This window comes from Salvelinus alpinus, chromosome 31, assembly GCF_045679555.1.
Source record: "Salvelinus alpinus chromosome 31, SLU_Salpinus.1, whole genome shotgun sequence".
In the NCBI taxonomy this organism is placed as follows: Eukaryota; Metazoa; Chordata; class Actinopteri; order Salmoniformes; family Salmonidae; genus Salvelinus; species Salvelinus alpinus.
In genome coordinates this window covers 15,942,770-15,963,321 of record NC_092116.1, presented here as the reverse complement: position 1 = coordinate 15,963,321, position 20,552 = coordinate 15,942,770, and the positions used below count along the sequence as shown (strand labels likewise).

Below are 20,552 nucleotides of genomic sequence, written 5' to 3'. Positions count from 1 at the left end.
AAAGCATCCTCGTTCGCTATTTATTTAGCCTATTCTGCCCTTGAGTTGCGTTCCCATGCAAAACTAGACAGATAGCTAACAACTAAGTCTTCAATAAAACTCCCAAGGCGTGACTTTTCTTGAATGAATATATTGAAAATGTTTATGTTGTAAAACTGCAAAATACAGAAAAGAATATACTTTAGTATTCAATTCACACCGACATACTGTAGCTGTACATTATACATTTGAAGTTGCATAAACACAAAGCACATGCTAAGGTACCATGCATCTGGCATGATGCCAAACCATTTGGGTAATTGTTACTCATATGGTAATTGGCTAACTCCTTTCATTACTCTAATAATGTACAACCATCTATGTAGAATAACAAAGCATATTACACTAGAAACAGTAACAAAACTACAGTATTGTATATTTTACAATTCGTTTGCAATACGCACGAGCAAAGTAATACAGCTAACGGCATACATGAAAGGCATTGCAATTTTTGTGAGTAAATGCAACCAACCAACATTGATATGTAAGCAACTCTATCAATAACAAGATTATCATCACTAACTAAATGCTTGAATCGAACTTACAAACAAATATTTTCCAAGGCTGAAGCGTGACAAGAAATAACTACACTGAAAGACCTAGCGTTGTTTTTAGCTGCTTCTATGCGTGCAGAACGAATTCTCTACTTCCTGTTTGCGTACAGTCTAAGTACCAGAAAGCTCCACTAGGGGGCGAATAACACCATGGAACACAATGAAAATACATCTTAACCATTGTAATAAAATAATCTGTTACCTCTTAACAGGATGGCAGCACATAGCCCAACATTTGTATCACAACTAAAGTTGCATAAATAACTCTAAATTAAGCAAATAGGAGCAACTGTTTCTTTGTTAACCGCTCAACACAGAATAGCTGCATGTGCACGCTCCCTTAAATCGTTTGGAGAAAATATCCTTTCTATTTTATTCAGCTTTGCTCAATAGTATTCTTCATACTATAAAATACAATACAATTATGCCACGGAATTCTGAGCAAATCTTGTCTGCTAAATGAGTGTAGCCCACAGCCATATGGCATAGCCAGATCAAGACCTAACATAAGGACAACTCAGAGTAGCTATTCTGTTCTTCTGAAATAGACAACATTTTCTTCATATCATGTCCCTTTAGACCTGTCTAAAATAAATAATGGATTTATTGTGAAGATGTAGGCTATATTATATGGATTTATTAGACCTTTTCAAATGTAGACGTTCCAAAACCCTGCATCTGTGGCTTGTAGGTCTGTGGAAGCCAGGAGATGCTAAATGTGTTTATTAACGGTCAATTACCGTGAGACCAACAGTTATTTGCTTGACAATCATTGGCTGACAAAATGTTGTGACCGCCACAGCCGTAGTGGTGAAGACAGCCCAGTATGACACTGGGACCGTGCTCCCACCCATCCAGGACATCTACTCGAAACAAACAGTGTCTGAGGAAGGCATGCAGCATCACAGACGCCACACACCCCAGCCACGAGCTGCTCTCTCCCTTACCGTTGGGCACAGGGTATCGGAGCACGAGGTCTGAACACCTGCACTGACACTCCACACCTTAGCACATATACACTCACTCATGCACACACCCACACAGACATCAACACACACAAACACATACACACACACACATACAGTTGAAGTCGGAAGTTTACATGCACTTAGGTTGGAGTCATTAAAACTCGTTTTTCAACCACTCCACAAATCTCTTGTTAACAAACTATAGTTTTGGCAAGTCGGTTAGGACATCTACTTTGCGCATGACGTCATTTTTCAACAATTATTTACAGACAGATTATTTCACTTATAATTCACTGCATTACAATTCCAGTGGGTCAGAAGTTTACATACACTAAGTTGACTGTGCCTTTAAACAGCTTGGGAAATTCCAGAAAATGGCATCATGGCTTTAGAAGCTTCTGATAGGCTAATTGACATCATTTGAGTCAGTTGGAGGTGTACCTGTGGATGTATTTCAAGGCCCACCTTCAAACTCCTCTTTGCTTGACATCATGGGAAAATCAAGAGAAATCAGCCAAGAACCCCCCCAAAAAATTGTAGACCTCCACAAGTCTGGAGCAATTTCCAAACACCTGAAGGTACCACGTTTATCTGTACAAACAATAGTACGCAAGTATAAACACCATGGGACCACGCAGCCATCATACCGCTCAGGAAGGAGACTCATTCTGTCTCCTAGAGATGAACGTACTTTGGTGCGAAAAGTGCAAATCAATCCCAGAACAATAGCAAAGGACCTTGTGAAGATGCTGGAGGAAACAGGTACAAAAGTATCTATATCCACAGTAAAATGAGTCCTATATCGACATAACCTGAAAGGCCGCTCAGCAAGGAAGAAGCGACTGCTCCAAAACAGCCATAAAAAAGCCAGACTACGCTTTGCAACTGCACATGGGGACAAAGATTGTACTTTTTGGAGAAATGTCCTCTGGTCTGATGAAACAAAAATAGAACTGTTTGGCCATAATGACCATCGTTATGTTTGGAGGAAAAAGGGGGAGTCTTGCAAGCCGAAGAACACCATCCCAACTGTGAAGCACGGGGGTGGCAGCATCATGTTGTGGGGGTGCTTTGCTGCAGGAGGAACTGATGTACTTCACAAAATAGATAGCGTCATGAGGATGGAAAAGAATGTGGATATACTGAGGCAACATCTCAAGACATCAGTCAGGAAGTTAAAACTTGGTTGCAAATGGATCTTCCAAATGGACAATGACCCCAATCATAATTCCAAAGTTGTGGCAAAATGGCTTAAGGACAACAAAGTCAAGGTATTGGAGTGGCCATCACAAAGCCCTGACCTCAATCCTATAGGAAATTTGTGGGCAGAACTGGAAAAGTGTGTGCTAGCAAGGCCTACAAACCTGACTCAGTTACACCAGCTCTGTCAGGAGGAATAGGCCAAAAGTCACCCAACTTATTGTGGGAAGCTTGTGGAAGGCTACCCAAAACATTTGACCCAAGTTAAACAATTTAAAGGCAATGCTACCAAATACTAATTGAGTGTATGTAAACTTCTGACCCACTGGGAATGTGATGAAAGAAATAAAAGCTGAAATAAATAATTTTCTCTACTATTAATATGACATTTCAGAATCTTAAAATAAAGTTGTGATCCTAACTGACCTAAGACAGGGAATTGTTACTAGGATTAAATGTCAGGAATTGTGAAAAACTTGTATGTAAACTTCCGACTTCAACTGTACATACATTCATGCTACACACACAGCACAACTGTTGCTACCAGACGCTAATATATTATTGCTAATACTGCAATATTCAATATATTCAATATTCACACCTCTATGAAGAGGGAACGGAACACCCTGCTACAACTCAACTCCCCGTGAAGTGAAAGAGGTATGGGACTGTCATTCTGTATTAAATAAGCTACCTCACTTTTCATTACCTCCCTTTTCTTTGCATTAACCCAGTACGGATGCTGACGTATAGGAGCAGCGTTCCAATCATCCACATCATGTTCCAAGATGGACGTGCGACTTGGAACATAATGGGGGCTAATCCGGGATTCCATTAAACCCACCGGACCCTGCTGCACTGAGCTCTCTGTGGTTAGTGATTGAGGTGTGATGGTAGGTTGTGAGTTTGGATGACTTGTTTAGTTAGTGTGTTCAGTAGATTGCTGTGTACAAGATGGCTGCCTCAGCCATCTCCAAGTTTTTTGAAGCGCCCTCTATTGATTGTTTGGTGAGGTTTCGGAAAGTTGACCTTTTAGCTGTAGCTGACCATTATGGATTCGTTTTCCCTGAGAAAGCTATGAAGGCTGAGTTTTTGGTGCTAGTCAGGGAGGGTTTAGTGAGAGAACGAATTCTCTCATTGCAAGATGAGGAGCGGGAGGCTTCAGGAGAGGAGACGGGTAGACCTTCCGATGCCAAGTCGGAGGACAGGGCGGAGGAAGGGATTGCTCGTACCATCTTTACATTGCCCCGATTCGATCCTTTATCTTCTGCTTCAGGTCATTCAGGCGAGACCGCTAGGCTGAAGGTGAGGCTGGCCCGGTTAGAAATGGAGCAAAAAGATAAAGAGAGACAGATTAATTTTGATCTTGAAATTACGAAAATAGAAGCCGACAAGGAGGTGAGGATCCGACAACTGGAGCTAGACGCTTGCTCCAGTGTGACTCCACAAGCTGCTTATCATCAAGCCCACTTTGATGTAAGTAAAAATGTAGCTTTACTTCCTCCATTCCGAGAGTCGGAAGTTGATTCCTATTTAGGGAAACAAGTGGGACGAGGGCAAGTGCGCCCAGTAACTGGCAAAGTCGAAGCAATTGCTGCTTTTCCTGCTCCCACGACTCGCCGCCAGTTCCGCAGATTCCTGGGGATGGTAGGGTACTATCATACATTCTGTAAGACTTTCTTGACGGTAGTAGCTCCCCTTTCATCTCTGCTTAGTCCCAAGGTACCATTTAAGTGGTCCCAGGACTGTAACTATGCTTTTGAGTCCGCTAAAGCGCTACTTTGTAATGCCCCAGTGCTTGCCGCCCCCAACTTTGACAAACCTTCTAAGTTGGAGGTAGACGCTAGTATAGTTGGGGTGGGTGTGGTTCTCTTGCAGGAAGATGAAGAGGGAGTGGATCGGCCCGTCAGTTTCTTCTTCCGTAAGTTCAACTCGTGTCAGTCAAGGTACTCCACAATTGAACAAGAGACGCTGGCTTTATTGCTAGCCTTACAGTTCTTTGAGGTATATGTGGGCTCTAGTGCCTTGCCTATACTGGTCTTCACGGACCATAATCCGTTGGTGTTTTTGAAGCAAATGTACAATCAGAACCGCCGCCTTATGCGGTGGGCTCTAATTGTACAAGGATACAATGTACAATTAGCCTATGTGAAGGGTACGGCGAATGTGGTTGCCAACGCTCTATCACGGGTTTAGTAACTGGGGATGCGTTGTTTTTTTTGTGGTGGGCGTGTTACGTTCCCCAGTTTGTCATTATGTTACGCAAACGTCTATGAAGAGGGAACGCAACACCCTGCTACAACTCAACTCCCCGTGAAGTGAAAGAGGTATGGGACTGTAGGTGCAAGTAAGGATGACAAAAGGCACTCTGTTAGCAACAACCAACATGATATAACCCTCAGCCATCAGCCTCCTCCCTCAGCAATCATCTCCCTTCTGAGCAACAGAACATTGACTTATATTGCTTCAGAAGGAGTCTGTAATTGAAGACAGCTGCGTCCTGACGAGGGGGTGGGGTCAGCTCTCCAATCATCAATGGGGGACGACCAATCAGCTGCTTGGGGAGAATTTCAGGAAGCCATTTCCTGAAACACACTCACAAATACACAAACTACAACACAGAAACTGGGGAACGTAACACGCCCTGACCATAGAGAGCCTTTTTATTCTCTATTTAGGTTAGGTCGGGGTGTGACCAGGGGGGATGTTCCTATCTAGGTTGTTTGCTTCTATGTTGGCCTGGTATGGTTCCCAATAGAGGCAGCTGTTTATCGTTGTCTCCGATTGGGGATCATATTTAGGCAGCCATTTCCCCACCGTGTTTTGTGGGATCTTGTTTTTGTGTTGTTGCCTGTGAGCACTTCATTTACGTCACGTTGTTTCTTTATTTTGTCTTGTTCAAAGTTTCGCTTCAATAAATATGTGGAACCCAGATCACGCTGCGCTTTGGTCCGAGTATGCTTCCAATGACGATCGTGACAGAAGATCCCACCACAACAGGACCAAGCAGCGTGCCCAGGAGGAGAAGGTATCCTGGACTTGGGAGGAGATCCTGGATGGGAAGGGATCCTGGACTTGGGAGTAAATCCTGACAGGATAGCTTTCCTTGGCGGCAGACACAAGGAGAGAAGGGAGCAGATATACCGGAGAGAGGTTTTGGCACGGAGTATGCTGCAGCGCAGGCGCGCTGAAGAGCGCCTTCTCAGCCCGGCACCATCTGTGCCAGCTCCACGCACCAAGTCTCCAGTACGCCTTCACAGCCTAGTACGTCCTGTGCCAGCTCCCCGTACGAAGTGTGTCATCGTTCCGGTACAATTTGTGCCGCCTCTACGCACCAGGTCTCCAAGCCCAGTACGTCCTGTGCTAGCTCCCCGCACTCACCGTGCGGAGTGTGTCATCGTTCCGGTACAATTTGTGCCGGCTCGATGCACCAGGTCTCCAGTGCGCCTCCACAGCCCAGTACGTCCTGTGCTAGCTCCCCGCACTCACCGTGCGGAGGTTGTCATCTGTTCAATAAATATGTGGAACCCAGATCACGCTGCGCTTTGGTCCGAGTATGCTTCCAACGACGATCGTGACAGCCTTCCTCTATTATACTTACAGTGTCAAGAAAAGGTATGTGAACCCTTTGGAATTACCTGGATTTCTGCATAGATTTGTCATGAAATGTGATCTGATCTTCATCTCAGTCACAACAATAGACAAACAGTCTGCTTGCACTAATAACACACAAACAAGTATGCTGTCACGCCCTGATCTGTTTCACCTGTCCTTGTGATTGTCTCCGCCCCCTCCAGGTGTCGCTGACTTTCCCCAGTGTATTTATCCCTGTGTTTCCTGTCTCTCTGTGCCAGTTCGTCTTGTATGTTTCCAAGTCAACCAGTTTTTCCCGCTCTCCTGGTTTTTGCATTTCTCCTTTTTCTAGTCCTCCCGGTGTTGACCCTTGCCTGTTTCTGGACTTTGTACCCACCTGCCTGACCATTCTGCCTGCCTTGACCACGAGCCTGTCTGCCACTCTGTACCTCCTGGACTCTGATCTGGTTTTGATCTTTTGCCTGTCCACGACCTCTTGCCTACTCCTTTTTCATTAATAAACATTGTAAGACTCCAACCATCTGCCTCCTGTGTCTGCATCTGGGTCTCGCCTTGTGTCATGATATATATGTTTTCATGTCTTTATTGAACAGACTGTGTAAACATTCACAGTGCAGAGTGGAAAAAGTATGTGAACCCTTGGATTTAATAACTGGTTAACCCTCCTTTTTGCAGCAATAACCTCAACCAAACATTTTATCTAGTTGCGGAACAGACCTGCACAACGGTCAGGAGGAATTTTGGACCATTCCTCTTTACAAAACTGCATCAGTTAAGCAAGATTCTTGGGATGTCTGGTGTGAACCACTCTTTTGAGGTCATGCCACAGCATCTCAATCGGGTTGAGGTCAGGACTCTGACTGGGCCACTCCAGAAGGCGTATTTTCTTCTGTTGAAGCCATTCTGTTGTTGGTTTACTTCTGTTTTGTCGTTGTCCTGTTGCATCACCCAACTTCTGTTGAGCTTCAATTGGCGGACAGATAGCCTTACATTCTCCTGCAAAATGTCTTGATAAACTTGAAAACATTTTTCATTCGATGATAGCAAGCAAACCATGATGCTCCCTCCACCATATTTTAAAGTGGGGGTGAGGTTTTGATGCTGGTGTGCTGTGCCATTTTTTTCCTCCTCACATAGTGTTGTGTGTTCCTTCCAAACAACTTAACTTTAGTCTTTTGCGAACCTCAGACGTGCAGCAATGTTTTTTTTTGGACAGCAATGGCTTCTTCCGTGGTGTCCTCCCATGAACACCATTCTTGTTTAGTGTTTTAGGTATCGTAGACTTGTCAAGATGTCCTGCAGAGATCTTAGCATGTCCCAGCATGTTGACATTCTAGGATTCTTCCTCTTGTAGTCATCTTTGCAGGACGACCACTCCTAGGGAGAGTAGCAAAAGTGCTGAACTCTCTCCATTTATAGACAATTTGTCTTACCGTGGACTGATAAACATCAAGGCTTTAAGAGATACTTTTGTAACCATTTCCTGCTTTATGCAAGAAATCTTAATCTTAGGTCTTTTGAGATCTCTTTCTTCAAGGCATGGTTCACATCAGGCAATGCAAAAAAAATTAAGCTGAAATTGGGATTTTATTTTAGGAATAAGGCCTGTTTTTCTTTTGAAGCCAGAAGGAGGCTAGTATCAGCTACATATATGCCTTTACTAGACTATGGGGATATTTTATATATGAATGCTTCCGCTCAGTGTTTGAGATCAATTGACACCCTTTACCATGGCACTTTGAGATTTATTTTAAACTGCAAAACCCTTACTGGCCTTCTAGTCACTCGTAGGCTCAGTTACTGGTATACTTTTATTTATAAAGCCATTTTGGGTTTACTACCTTTTTATTTGGGCATTTTTATTCTTCAGAAATGTGGTGGGTACTCTCTTCGTTCGCTGAACTTTATCCTGCTAACTGTTCCAAATGTCCGAACTGAATTTGGTAAAAGGGCTTTTATGTACTCTGCGCCATCGTCTTGGAACACCTTACAAAATAATTTTAAACTGGAAGAACTTGTCCCGATTGGTATTTTTAAATCACTGATGAATGATCTTGAGACTGATTCCCTGACCTGTCATAGTTTTTAATTTGCTGTTTTTGATTTTTGTTATACTCTTGTGAATTTTATGGTTTTTACTAGATTACTTGTAGTTTTTCATGTTTGTCTATAATTGTTTGTCTGTAATTTGGTGCAGTTGGTGCTGCCTATCTTGGCCAGGATGCTCTTGAAAAATAGATTTTAAATCTCAATGAGCCCTTCCTGGTTAAATAAAGGTTAAATAAATAAAGAAATCTTGTGAATAGCAAACTCAAATTTCGTGAGTGTTTTTTATAGGGCTGGGCAGTTCAAACCAACATCTCCAATCTAGTCTCACTGATTGGACTCAAGGTTAGCTGACTCCTGACTCCAATTAGCTTTTGGAGAAGTCATTAGCCTAGGGGTTCATATACTTTGTCCAACCTACACTGTGAAAGTTTAAATTATGTATTCAATATAGACAAGAAAAATACAATAATGTGTGTGTTATTAGTTTAAGCACACTGCGTTTGTCTATTGTTGTGACTTAGATGAAGATCAGATCAAATGCTATGACCAATTTATGCAGAAATCCAGGTAAATCCAAAGGGTTGTTTACTCTATTCTACTGAGCCATTTACTTTATGTTCATATTTTTCTATTTTATTATTTCTTATTGTTGCATTGTCGTATCCTGTATATACGACTAATAAAACTTGAAACGTGAAACCACTCTCCCTCCCCATTCACTCTAATGGGACCGACGCCATGGCAGCCACAATACAGAGTGACACCATTTGAGCTGGGAGCGATTATGGCGTCCGTTCTGTAAATTAATTACTGTGGCCAATAATAATTATGACCAGAGCTTTGGCAGTATCAGGAGGGGCAGATTGCAACAGTGGTAGAGATGAAGAGAGGAGGCTGGACGGGCTGGCATTGAGCTGTTCCCTCTGTCTGTATGGCATTCTTTGCCTGCCTGCCTGCCTTTATGTCTGTCTGTGCCCCTGGCACCTGGGCATGTGCTGAACAGAACACTAGGACAGCTTTCCCTAATGGGCACAGGGAGTGACAGTGCTTGGCAGGAAGTAGGAAGCTACAGAGGGGGGACACAAAATGTTGGTGGGGCTGATTCTCCCTCAACACCATGATGCAGCCTTGTAGGTAACAGGAGCTAGATGTGGGTCTGCGGGGGGAAGTCAGTCACACGCTGGGTAGGCAGGCAACACAGTGCCTATGTGTAAGCAGTAAGCATACACACATGCACACACACGCTAAGTTTGTCACACGATGTGAAAGTGCCTGCCATAATCTGTACTACTAACTAACAGAGACATGCCTGTCTGTCTGCCTGGCTGGCTATTGGCTGACCATTCAAATCATGAAGCTAGCCAAAATCTGTTGCTGCAAATCTAAACACCACTAAAATGGTCTCTGATGTTTTTATTCCATCCGCCTCATGCCGCGAGATCCATTCTTGCCTCGACTCAACACACACACACACACACGTCTCAGTGCTCACAGGCATCTGCCAACACCGTCCGCAGGCAGAATCTTTCATTTACATATCGCCGTCTGATGTGTTTGCAGGCGTTCGTTTGTTTTGCCAAATTACGACACACTTTTTAGCTGTTCAGCTTTTTATCCTCATCTCATCTCCCTTTTGCTGAAAACCTGCCGTGTTATTCCCTTATTCTGAGAAAAGCCGGTTGGAACATACCGCCTGAATACCCCCACGGCATTCCTATTTGTGTGAACACTGTGCTTAAAACTCCATAGACTGTGAATGTTACTGCACAATAAACAGGAATTAGGATAGGTAGAGATGGAATGATAAACAGAAAGAGAGGGGGGTAGAGAAATATCAGGGAAGAGAGAGAGGGATAGAGGGGAAGAGAGATAGAGAGAGGGGGAGAGATAGAGAGAGAGTACACAGCCTGGTTTGGTCCATCAAATAGAGGCAGCAGCAACAGTAGCAGCATGTCCGTACACAGCGACCTCTCACCCTCACATATGGCTGCCTTCTGCCCTTCACAACCATGCCAGACAAAAGCTGTGTTCGAATACTCATACTAACTGCACTAACCATACTATTTATGACGGAAATTAAGTATGTAGTATGCTCATTTGTCATAGTATGGATATAGTTAGTATGCCAAAAGTTCCCGGATGCCGTACTAAATTCGCCAACATACAAAGTATACAAGCAGTGGACACTATTTCCGTGCTTTTGCGGCCCATAATGCAATTCTTCAGAAAATGGGCGCGGCTGAAAACTTCTTCAGATTTGAAGAAAATGGCGGAAAATATACAGCTGAAATTTGACGAGAGGGGATACAAATGTATTGCTTTAACTAATTAGGACAAATGTTAAGAAAATGTTGAGCAATGTAATAATGTAATGACTATTCAAATAAGTTACATGTTATGTTGGCTGACAATATGTGAGCTACGCTATCCTCACGAACCGCATTGCATTACAGCAGTATGTACCGGTATGTTAGCTAGTTACCTAACGTTAGTTGGCTACTAATACATCGAACTTGCCAGGCAGTATATTAACTATAATCTAACTAACTACTCAACGTTTACTGACTTGACTATTCACGTCATTCTAAGCTAAGTGGTATAATCAGAGTGTGTTCTCAATGGACATAGTGGCCATCTACTCCCATTTCAGAGCACTCTCATCTGAGTGTGCCAGAGCACAGAATAACTGATGAATTTATGAACGCTCAACACCCGTTAAATATGACCGGTGTCAGTAAATGTCGGCCCCAAAAAGTGTAATTTAATTGTTGCCAGCAGCACAGTTACAGTTACCAACACTCTAGATAACATGAAAACAGCCAGTTCTGATAGGGCGAGTAAAATGGTCAGAGTGAGGTGTTCTCTCATTTGTGTCTGGAAGTAGCTAGCAAGCTAGCCAACTTTAGCCAGTTAGCTTGGGTGCTTGACTGCCGTTGTGAGGTCAGAACGCGCTTGGATCAACCCGACTCCTCGGCCAGAGCGTCTAGTGTGCGCTCCGAGAGCGAAACGCTCAGAATTGATGTACAGGCAGTCTGACAACGCTCTGGATTTACAGAGCGCACTCTGAGTGCTCTCTTGGCACTCCATATTGAATTTACGAACACAGCCGAAATCTCAAAATGTCTAGCTAGTCATTTGTTATGCTAACAAGCTAGCAAGAGGTTGCATAGCAACAGCATCAACTTCCGGTAGACAGATGAAGAGCTAGTACGCTCAACTGAAAGGATACCGTTAGTTTTCAGCATACTAAAATGAACTAAGTAACTATTTTTAATTGTACCTTTATTTAGCTAGGCAAGTCAGTTAAGAACAAATTCTTATTTACAATGATGGCCTAGGAAAAGTGGGTTAACTGCCTTGTTCAGGTGCAGAATGACACATTTTTACCTTGTCAGCTCGGGGATTCGATCTAGCAATCTTTCAGTTACTGGCCCAATGCTCTAACCACTAGGCTACCTGCCGCCCTGTATGTAGTATACAGTATGTTAGTATGGGTATTCGAACACAGCATTGGGCTTGTTCTGTTGTTTGGATCAAAATACAGTTCAATAGTATGTACTTGTTAGTTAATGCATTAGTCCACAGTAGTTTTATAAGTACTTGACAGAGTAACGTAAACTCGTACATCGCCTTGGTCCGTACAATTGCCCTTGTTTTAGCGCCCCAAAAACGTAATACTTCCAGATCAACTGTAATGTCAATACCATTGTAAAGCACAATTTCTCCCCTTTCCAACAGAATCAATTACATGACCTAAACACTTCCCGTTTCTGTATAATTCAAGCAGGCAATGAGCCCCGTCGGGTCTTTCTAAAAATGTCGGGTGGGGAAGCGAAACTAATGCGTGATAGTGATAAGGACAGATGTCGTGTGGGAAAATTGCTTTTTTCACTCGATCTGTCCAACTTATCACTTTATCGCCTCTAAAATGTAAATAAAACACTATAAAGAGTTTATATAATGTGTCATTACATACCTATTTGAAGGTTTGTGTCGAATTTGAATCGGGATTTTAGGGCGGTGCTAAAGTGATCTTAGAAGTAAACAGCGGCTTTGAGAATGATGATCGCATGCAATGATGACTAAAAAAATGACTAGGTATCCCCCCTTACCCCCGTCACTGTCCATTTCTTGTTTTTAAACGATGAGAGAAGTGCTACACCAGGTGGAGAGATTGTAAGACATAAATAGTTGCTTTATGCGTGCTGTACGTTACAACATGACACGTCAAGATGTAACGGAGGGTCAGTTTTTTCAACTTTTCTCCAATACTATTACCATGTCGATCAATGCTTGAATAGAAACTAGTTCACACCCCCGATTTTGAAGTCAACACAGTCGCTACAGTCCCATTAGTTTTCTTTGTAGCCTCGTTTGAATGTCGCGGTTACGCACATTTGTACGGAATGGGGTGAGTTTACGTTAGTTGATTACTCTGTCAGTAATCTAAATATGACTGCTGCAATGGTCAATCTCAGGGGTAGACAGCAGTGTGGAACAAATGCTCCAGCAGCCTAAGCTTTGTGTAGTGTGAGTTAGAGCCTGAATAATCACACTCCACTGCTAGGTCTCAGTTAAAGGTCTCGCGCTAAAGGTGGTTAGCCTAGCCTAGCGTCCAGCCATCCATCCATACCCTGCAGAGGTAGCGCTAACCCACGTTATCCTAGCCTAGCATCCAGCCTTCCACCCATAACTTAGAATGCTAAACACAGACCCATGAAGCTGCCTATCTCCCAGCTAAAAAAACTACTGAATTTAGGGCAATCTCTTACACATCATCTTAGATCCACCCGCAAAAATGATCTTTGATCAACTCGCTTTCACTCAGAACATGACTCTGGAAAAAGCCAGTAATTCAAAGGGAAACATGGTTAAGTAAAGGTTAAAGGTAAAATTCTCCGGTGCTCAATTAAACTCCTACAATATATACTTAAGTACATGCTAATTAATGTATGACAAGACTTTATTTAGTGAGCAGGGCAGCCCATTAACTACTGTCATTCATGCTTAACTCTATATCTGGACAGTTAAGGGCGGGGGGTGTGTGTGTGTGTGTGTGTGTGTGTGTGTGTGTGTGTGTGTGTGTGTGTGTGTGTGTGTGTGTGTGTGTGTGTGCATAAGAGTGGTATTTACCCTAACACCCTTAGCTAAAGAGGTGTGGGCCAGAGATATGTTGGGGGGAGAGCAGCGTGGTCCTGACTGATGTGTGTGTGTGTGTGTGTGTGTGTGCGTGCGTGTGATATTTAGCTGCCTTAGTTAGGAGGCTAGATGCGTAGTTGGGTCAGAGAAGTGAGAACACCAAGGTGCTATATAACGAGGTGTGTGTTTGTGTGCAAAAGTGTGTGTGTGCTCATACGTGTTATGTGTATGTATACCGATGTGTGTGTCCGTGTGTGTGCGCGCGTGAGCATTCGTGCATGTATGTGGCGGTGGGGAGCGTGATGGACCGGTGCTGAGAATAATTAACTCTGGTGAGCCAGTATCCGTGGTGACGGAGCAACTGCTGTGATTGGACTGCTTGTCAAATAGGGTCATCACAATCTGCAAGTGGCATTGGGAACACTTCAATTGCATCTCGCACACACATGCAGATGAACGCGCACACACACGCACACAAAGGGATGCACACAAACATACGGACGTACACACAGACCCACACATATGCACAAAACCACACACAGTTGCTGCAAATCAAATACCCAACCACATGTAGGTTCTCACAGGTAGAAATATCCTCACACACCTCTCTTCACACGTATGAATCCCACAGCTCTCACCACATCAACCATGCCTACATGTGTCCAATCCATGTCTACTCAGGACACACAGCACACACACACACACATACACACAGCACACACACACACACACACACACAGGCATATGGCGAGAAGCTGGCTGTTCGTTAGCGCTACTGACATCTCTGACAAATTGACTCCTTTATGCGAGTGGAAGTGTGTGAGGGGGAGGTGGGGGGAAGGAGGGGGGAGAGCAGGTGGAGCATCTCACTCACACACTCCGAGGGCGAGCGACGGAGAACGATAATGACAAGGCCTATACCTGTGACATTACAGATGCTCACCAAGCAGAGAGAGGCAAGGGAGACGGAAGCAGATGAGAGGAGAGAAAAGGAGACTGTGTGTGTGTGTGTGTGTGTGTGTGTGTGTGTGTGTGTGTGTGTGTGTGTGTGTGTGTGTGTGTGTGTGTGTGTGTGTGTGTGTGTGTGTGCGTGTCAGACAGTCCCAAGACTAAAAGAGGAAGACAATGAGAGGAGGTAGAGTGATGAAAGAGAGGGATAACTTGGTATAACTTGCTTCAGTCAACACCAGGACTAATGAAAGGTCATAACAATATCATGAAGGTTTTGATATTGTAGAAGGTATTTTCGGTACACCACCATCTGATGTCCCTTCGAATAGCGGTGACCGTTTGTCATATTTCATATTGCAAAAGGTAACGGCTACCTTATAATTCAGCTGTGGGAAATAATAGTCCCCTGAGTGAAATAAATTGGACCACTTTTTGAGAGCAGAACCTATTGTGGAACTAGGTAAGTATTGTGTCATGACAAACTGTATAGGTTTAATAGTACTTTTCAAAGTATTGCAGAAAAGGACTTATCTTCTAACTATGTTGTCCAACACACTAGTTGGAATGTAGTGAAAGGTATAGAATATGATAAAGTGCTGAATTTGAGCTTTTGATTAAGAAGCATTACAAACTGGGTGGTTCGAGCCCTGAATGCTGATTGGCTGAAAGCAGTGGTATATCAGACCGTAAACCACGGGTATGACAAAACATGTATTTTTACTGCTCTAATTACCTTGGTAACCAGTTTATAATAGCAATAAGGCACCTCGGGGGTTTGTGATATATGGTCAATATACCACCGCTAAAGGCTGTGTCCAGGCACTCTGCGTTGCGTCGTGCTGAGGAACAACCCTTAGCTTTGGTATATTGGCCATATACAACACCACCTCGGGCCTTATTGCTTAAATATACCATATGATTCTTGTATGACATTTCTAACTTTGTTGTATAATCATCTTTTGCAATATGATGGATATTCACAATATATTGCAAAGATGTCCTCAGGCTTTTTTTGGGGGGGGGGGGTTCGGTCAGTTTGCCTTTTTTAGCTCCAGGATGGTGTGTTTGTTTGTTGCTGCTCCCTATTTGGTGATTCTCTTTGATGCCCTTTGATAAGTTGGCTCTGGCTGTTATGTCTTACTTTGGCTGTGCATCTCAGATGGAGCTATTGCAGCAGTGTGTTGTGAGGTGATGTTGGGTTTAGTTGATGTCAATGTCTTTTTCTGAGCAACATCGTTAAGATCTCTTCATCAAAGGGAGAAGATCTGCCCATATTCTAACGCAATGTAAACAACATTCCAATAATATTCCAACGCAATGTAAACATTACAATAATATTCTGACGCAATGTAAACAACATTCCAATAATATTCTGACGCAATGTAAACAACATTCCAATAATATTATGCAAACAACATTCCAATAATATTATGTAAACATCATTCCAATAATATTCTGTAAACATCATTCCAATAATATTCTGTAAACATCATTCCAATAATTTTCTGTAAACACCATTCCAATAATATTCTGTAAACATCATTCCAATAATATTCTGTAAACATCATTCCAATAATTTTCTGTAAACAACATTCCAATAATATTCTGTAAACATCATTCCAATAATATTCTGTAAACAACATTCCAATACAATTCCAACCAAATATGGGAATATATTGGGAATAATATATTCTCAATTATTTGGAAATAACAGTATGCTCGTTATGGAATAATCAGAAACAGAATTGTCATAAATCCACAATATTGGTCTGATATCCTGATCAAGATATGAAGATAAAAATCTAAATTAAGATTCAAATAAAATCGACCAGGTCGACTAGTAGCGATGTGTCAGCAGACTTAGCACCACAGATCAAGAATGTTACATTATTAGTGATTTCTATACGCTTTACTGGCACAAGGTGCTTTCCTTTCATGTGTAATAAAAGTGAATCCTGCAGTATAAATTAAATTTGTATTGTTTAGGTGTGTGATTGTGGAGGAGCTAGATATCTGTTCTATGATTGATGAATGGGCTTCAGTCTCTGCCTGGTCTGTAGGCGCTGTACATATGTGACTCGTTTCAGCAAACTAGGCGTATGTCGCATGTCACTACTTCACAGGAGCGCTATTTGAATTTAAACATTTATTTTTCATCAAAATGTGTTTTTTGGGCAGAAATGCCTTCTGGAACATGTGAACTTTCATGTGCCTTAATAACAAACTTGTATTCCATCCATAAATACGAATAAAAATGTTAAATTACAAACCTAGTTGGTTTAGCCACAAAAAAAGACAGGAACCTTCCCGCTAGCCATGATTGACTGAGATAATGGATGGGCTGGACATGCCGGGAGATGAGTTTGGATTGGTCTGCCATGTAGCTTGTCTATAACGTGAGCTGTTCAGTATGTGCTGACAGTCCTTTCTACCGTGCTGTTTTTAAAGATGAAACGTTAGCCATCGAGAACTACAAAAGTGTTGCTACTTTTCTCAGCAACATTTATGCCCTGAATTTAGCAGGCGCTATCGACAGATCAGTAGGAAAAAGTTAAGGGCAATTTTCTGCACACGCCACGGTCAATGTGAACCGGAGTGACTTGACACAACCCTGACCAAACATGATGTAGCTACAAACAAAACAGAGTTAAATGGCCACCCGGGAGGCCCTCATCTATTTTATTTCATGAACATGTGTATAGTGACTCATCCACTTAGTGTGTCAGGTAAGCATCATTTAATAATTATAAAATATTGTATCTATACACATTGTTTTTGATATTGCTACTAGGCACGTAATCACTTCACTGTACCATTTACACCTTCTGTATCCTGTGCATGTGACAAATCAACTTTTCAATGTTATTTTATATAGCGTGTGTTTACCACATGGCTTCACATGCAAACCCTTAAAGAGATGGGTGGGGATAAGGCTTAAGAGGGTGTGAACGATGCTGAATGGGTGGAGACAAAGAAGAGCTCTCCAGTAGGTGTACCAAAACATTCAAGGATAATTTTCAAAAAAGTGGGGTTACAAGTTTATCAACTTTCAAAGCAGAATTACTTTCCATTGTTCCTCAACTGCAGTGTGTGATATATCATTCTCTACTTTTATCCAATGTAAAAAAACAATAAAAATGTGGCTACTTAAGCCTGACTCGAGGTGGTCGGTCACATATCTCAGCTTTCAGGGAGAAACCAATATACATATGAATGCAGGGAAATACACATACATGTACAAACAACACACACACACACACACAATAACATACAATGCACACAATCATGCACACCAAGCATAAACATGAATACAACATGAACACAACACACACACAGTCACTCACTCCAGGGTTGGGGTTAATTCCACAAATTTTATTTTAATAAAATTCTCTCTCTCCCTGTAAATCCAGACAAAATACTGTATAACGTCATAGAAGAAAAATTCTAACATTTGCAAAAATAATCATGAAATATACGACACTAATATACCGTATTTTAATAACATAAGTATTCAACCAGTCAATAAATGTTAGAATCACCTTTGACAGCAATTACATCTGTGAGTCTTTCTGGGTAAATCTCTAAGAGCTTTGCACACCTGGATTGTACAATATTTGCACATTGATCTTTTAAAAATTCTTCAAGCTCTGTCAAGTTGGTTGTTGATCATTGGTATACAGCCATTTTCAAATCTGCCATAGATTTTCAAGCCAATTTGAGTCAAAATTGTAACTAGGTTACTCCGGTGTATATTTGGCCTTGTGTTTTAGGTTATTGTCCTGCTGAAAGGTGAATTTGCCTCCCAGTGTCTGGTGGAAATCAGACTAAACCAGGTATTCCTCAAGGGTTTTTTAAACCTAAAAAACTCTGTTGTCCTTGCCGATGACAAGCTATTTTTTAATTAGAGCAGACTCATGGATACACTTTGAATTGATTTTGTGTTGTTTACACTGTTCCTAATGGTTAGAAAGAAATATTATATTGTAATCTAACAGAACCTGCGAGGCACACATAATACTCACACAGCGCTTGCTCCTATACCCTCCTTTATCTGGATCTCCAGTAGGGGTCCAGTAGTCTCCACAACTAAGTAAATTGTCTTCCACAGATCTGACTTCCCCTTTCCCTCCTCAGCATCCAGTAAACGTTCACACATTTTGAGTTTCTTTTTCACATCCTCTACATCCATTTTGCTGTCACATGTGTTAAGAGAGTTTGTTATACCCAAATTATTGATGTGATTCTGATATTTGTCACGTGCATGCAATGCATACTGGACATGTTTCACGTAAAGAGAGCAAGGGTTGAGGGAATAGCAAATGTTTTTCCTAAATAAATGAGGGATTTCGTTAACAGAACTTTTCAGTCATAGAAACAAGAAACTAAATGGCTGTAATTATCTTGCAGCTTCAGAACGGACAGCGCGATAATCACTTGTTGTGCTGTGGTGCCTGTTCGCTGCATCAGGGAGGAGACAACGTGCGCCAGTCACAAAGGCATTCAGTGTCCTTTTTTGTTAACACAGTGTTGCCATCGGGCTCCCTTTTGAGTCATTTGTGTGTCTTAATTATTTAATCAAACAGTGCGCTTAAAGCATCAGACAAGCTCAGTGCATATAGTCTTACTGGTTGGTAGGTGATCAAATACTTATGTCATGCAATAAAATGCGAATTAATTACTTAAAAATCATACAATGTGATTTTCTGGATTTTTGTTTTAAATTCCGTCTCTCACAGTTGAAGTGTACCTATGATAAAAATTACAGACCTCTACATGCTTTGTAAGTAGGAAAACCTGCAAAATCGGCAGTGTATCAAATACTTGTTCTCCCCACTGTAGTTGATTGGTTCGATAGAACAGACAACTCTTGGTCGACCAAGATTTGCTTTAGTCGGGGACAACCTGAAGAGGGACCCATTCTAAAATAATCATGTAATGGGTTATCTCCTCCTGATAGAGTCACGTTGCATTTTGGTAGATACACTTTGATAGGGGTCTGGTTTGCGTACCAAATCACACACCCCAAATCACACACTTGCCATTGTAGTGCACTACTTTTAACCACACCATGGTAGAACAATGTGAGTTTAGATACACTCTTATTCACAGTGGACAAATCAAATGACATCACTGCCATAAATTAAAGGGCAGGTGTGTGCGGCTGTATGTGTGTGTAGCTGTATGTGTGTGTGTGTGTGTGTGTGTGTGTGTGTGTGTGTGTGTGTGTGCAGCTGTGTGTGTGTGTGTGTGTGTGCGTGTGCGGCTGTGTGTGTGTGTGTGTGTGTGTGTGTGTGTGTGTGTGTGTGTGTGTGTGTGTGTGTGTGTGTGTGTGTGTGTGTGTGTGTGTGTGTGTGTGTGTGTGTGTGTGTGTGTGTGTGCAGCTGTGTGTGTGTGTGTGTGTGTGTGTGTGTGTGCCATAACCATAACCCCAATAACCCATGGCAGAGAAGCATGTATGTTTTCTGCATCACGGTCACCACATCCAGCTGGGGACAGTATAGTCAGTGACCCATATACAATACATCTCTCTGTCTCTGCTGTACTCCCTCTCTCACTGCTGCTCTTTCTCTCACTCTTTGCTCCTAAGCCTTCCTGTCTCTCACTCTCCTTCTTTTCTGGTCTCTCTCTCCCTTCTCTCTCTCTCTATTTGCCCCACTCTCTTTCTGGCACTAAACACCAGTATTTTCTCTCTCCATCTACTACTACTCTCTCTCTCTCTCTCTCTCTCCCTCTCTCAATTTAAATATTATTGGCATGAGAAACATATGTTTACATTGCCAAAGCAAGTGACATAGATAATAGACAAAAGTGAAATAAACAATAAGAAATATACAGTAAACATTACAATCAGAAAAGTTCCAAAATAATAAAGACATTTCAAATATCATATTATGTCTATATACAGTGTTGTAATGACGTGCAAATAATTAAAGTACAAAAGAGAAAATAAATAAATATGGGTTGTATTTACAATGGTGGTTGTTCTTCACTGGTTGTGTGACGGATCCCCCCGGTACTACTGTTCATTCCATTCACCAGTTCCGGAGGTATACGTCAC

At 42.2% G+C, this 20,552-nt stretch overlaps 1 protein-coding gene across 5 annotated transcripts in view; it reads right to left on the bottom strand.

Moving 5' to 3' along the window:
• LOC139561854 (neuroligin-2-like) overlaps positions 1-20,552 on the bottom strand; it is a 290,221-nt gene that overhangs the window by 209,662 nt on the left and 60,007 nt on the right. The gene's annotated exons all lie outside the window — the stretch shown is intronic.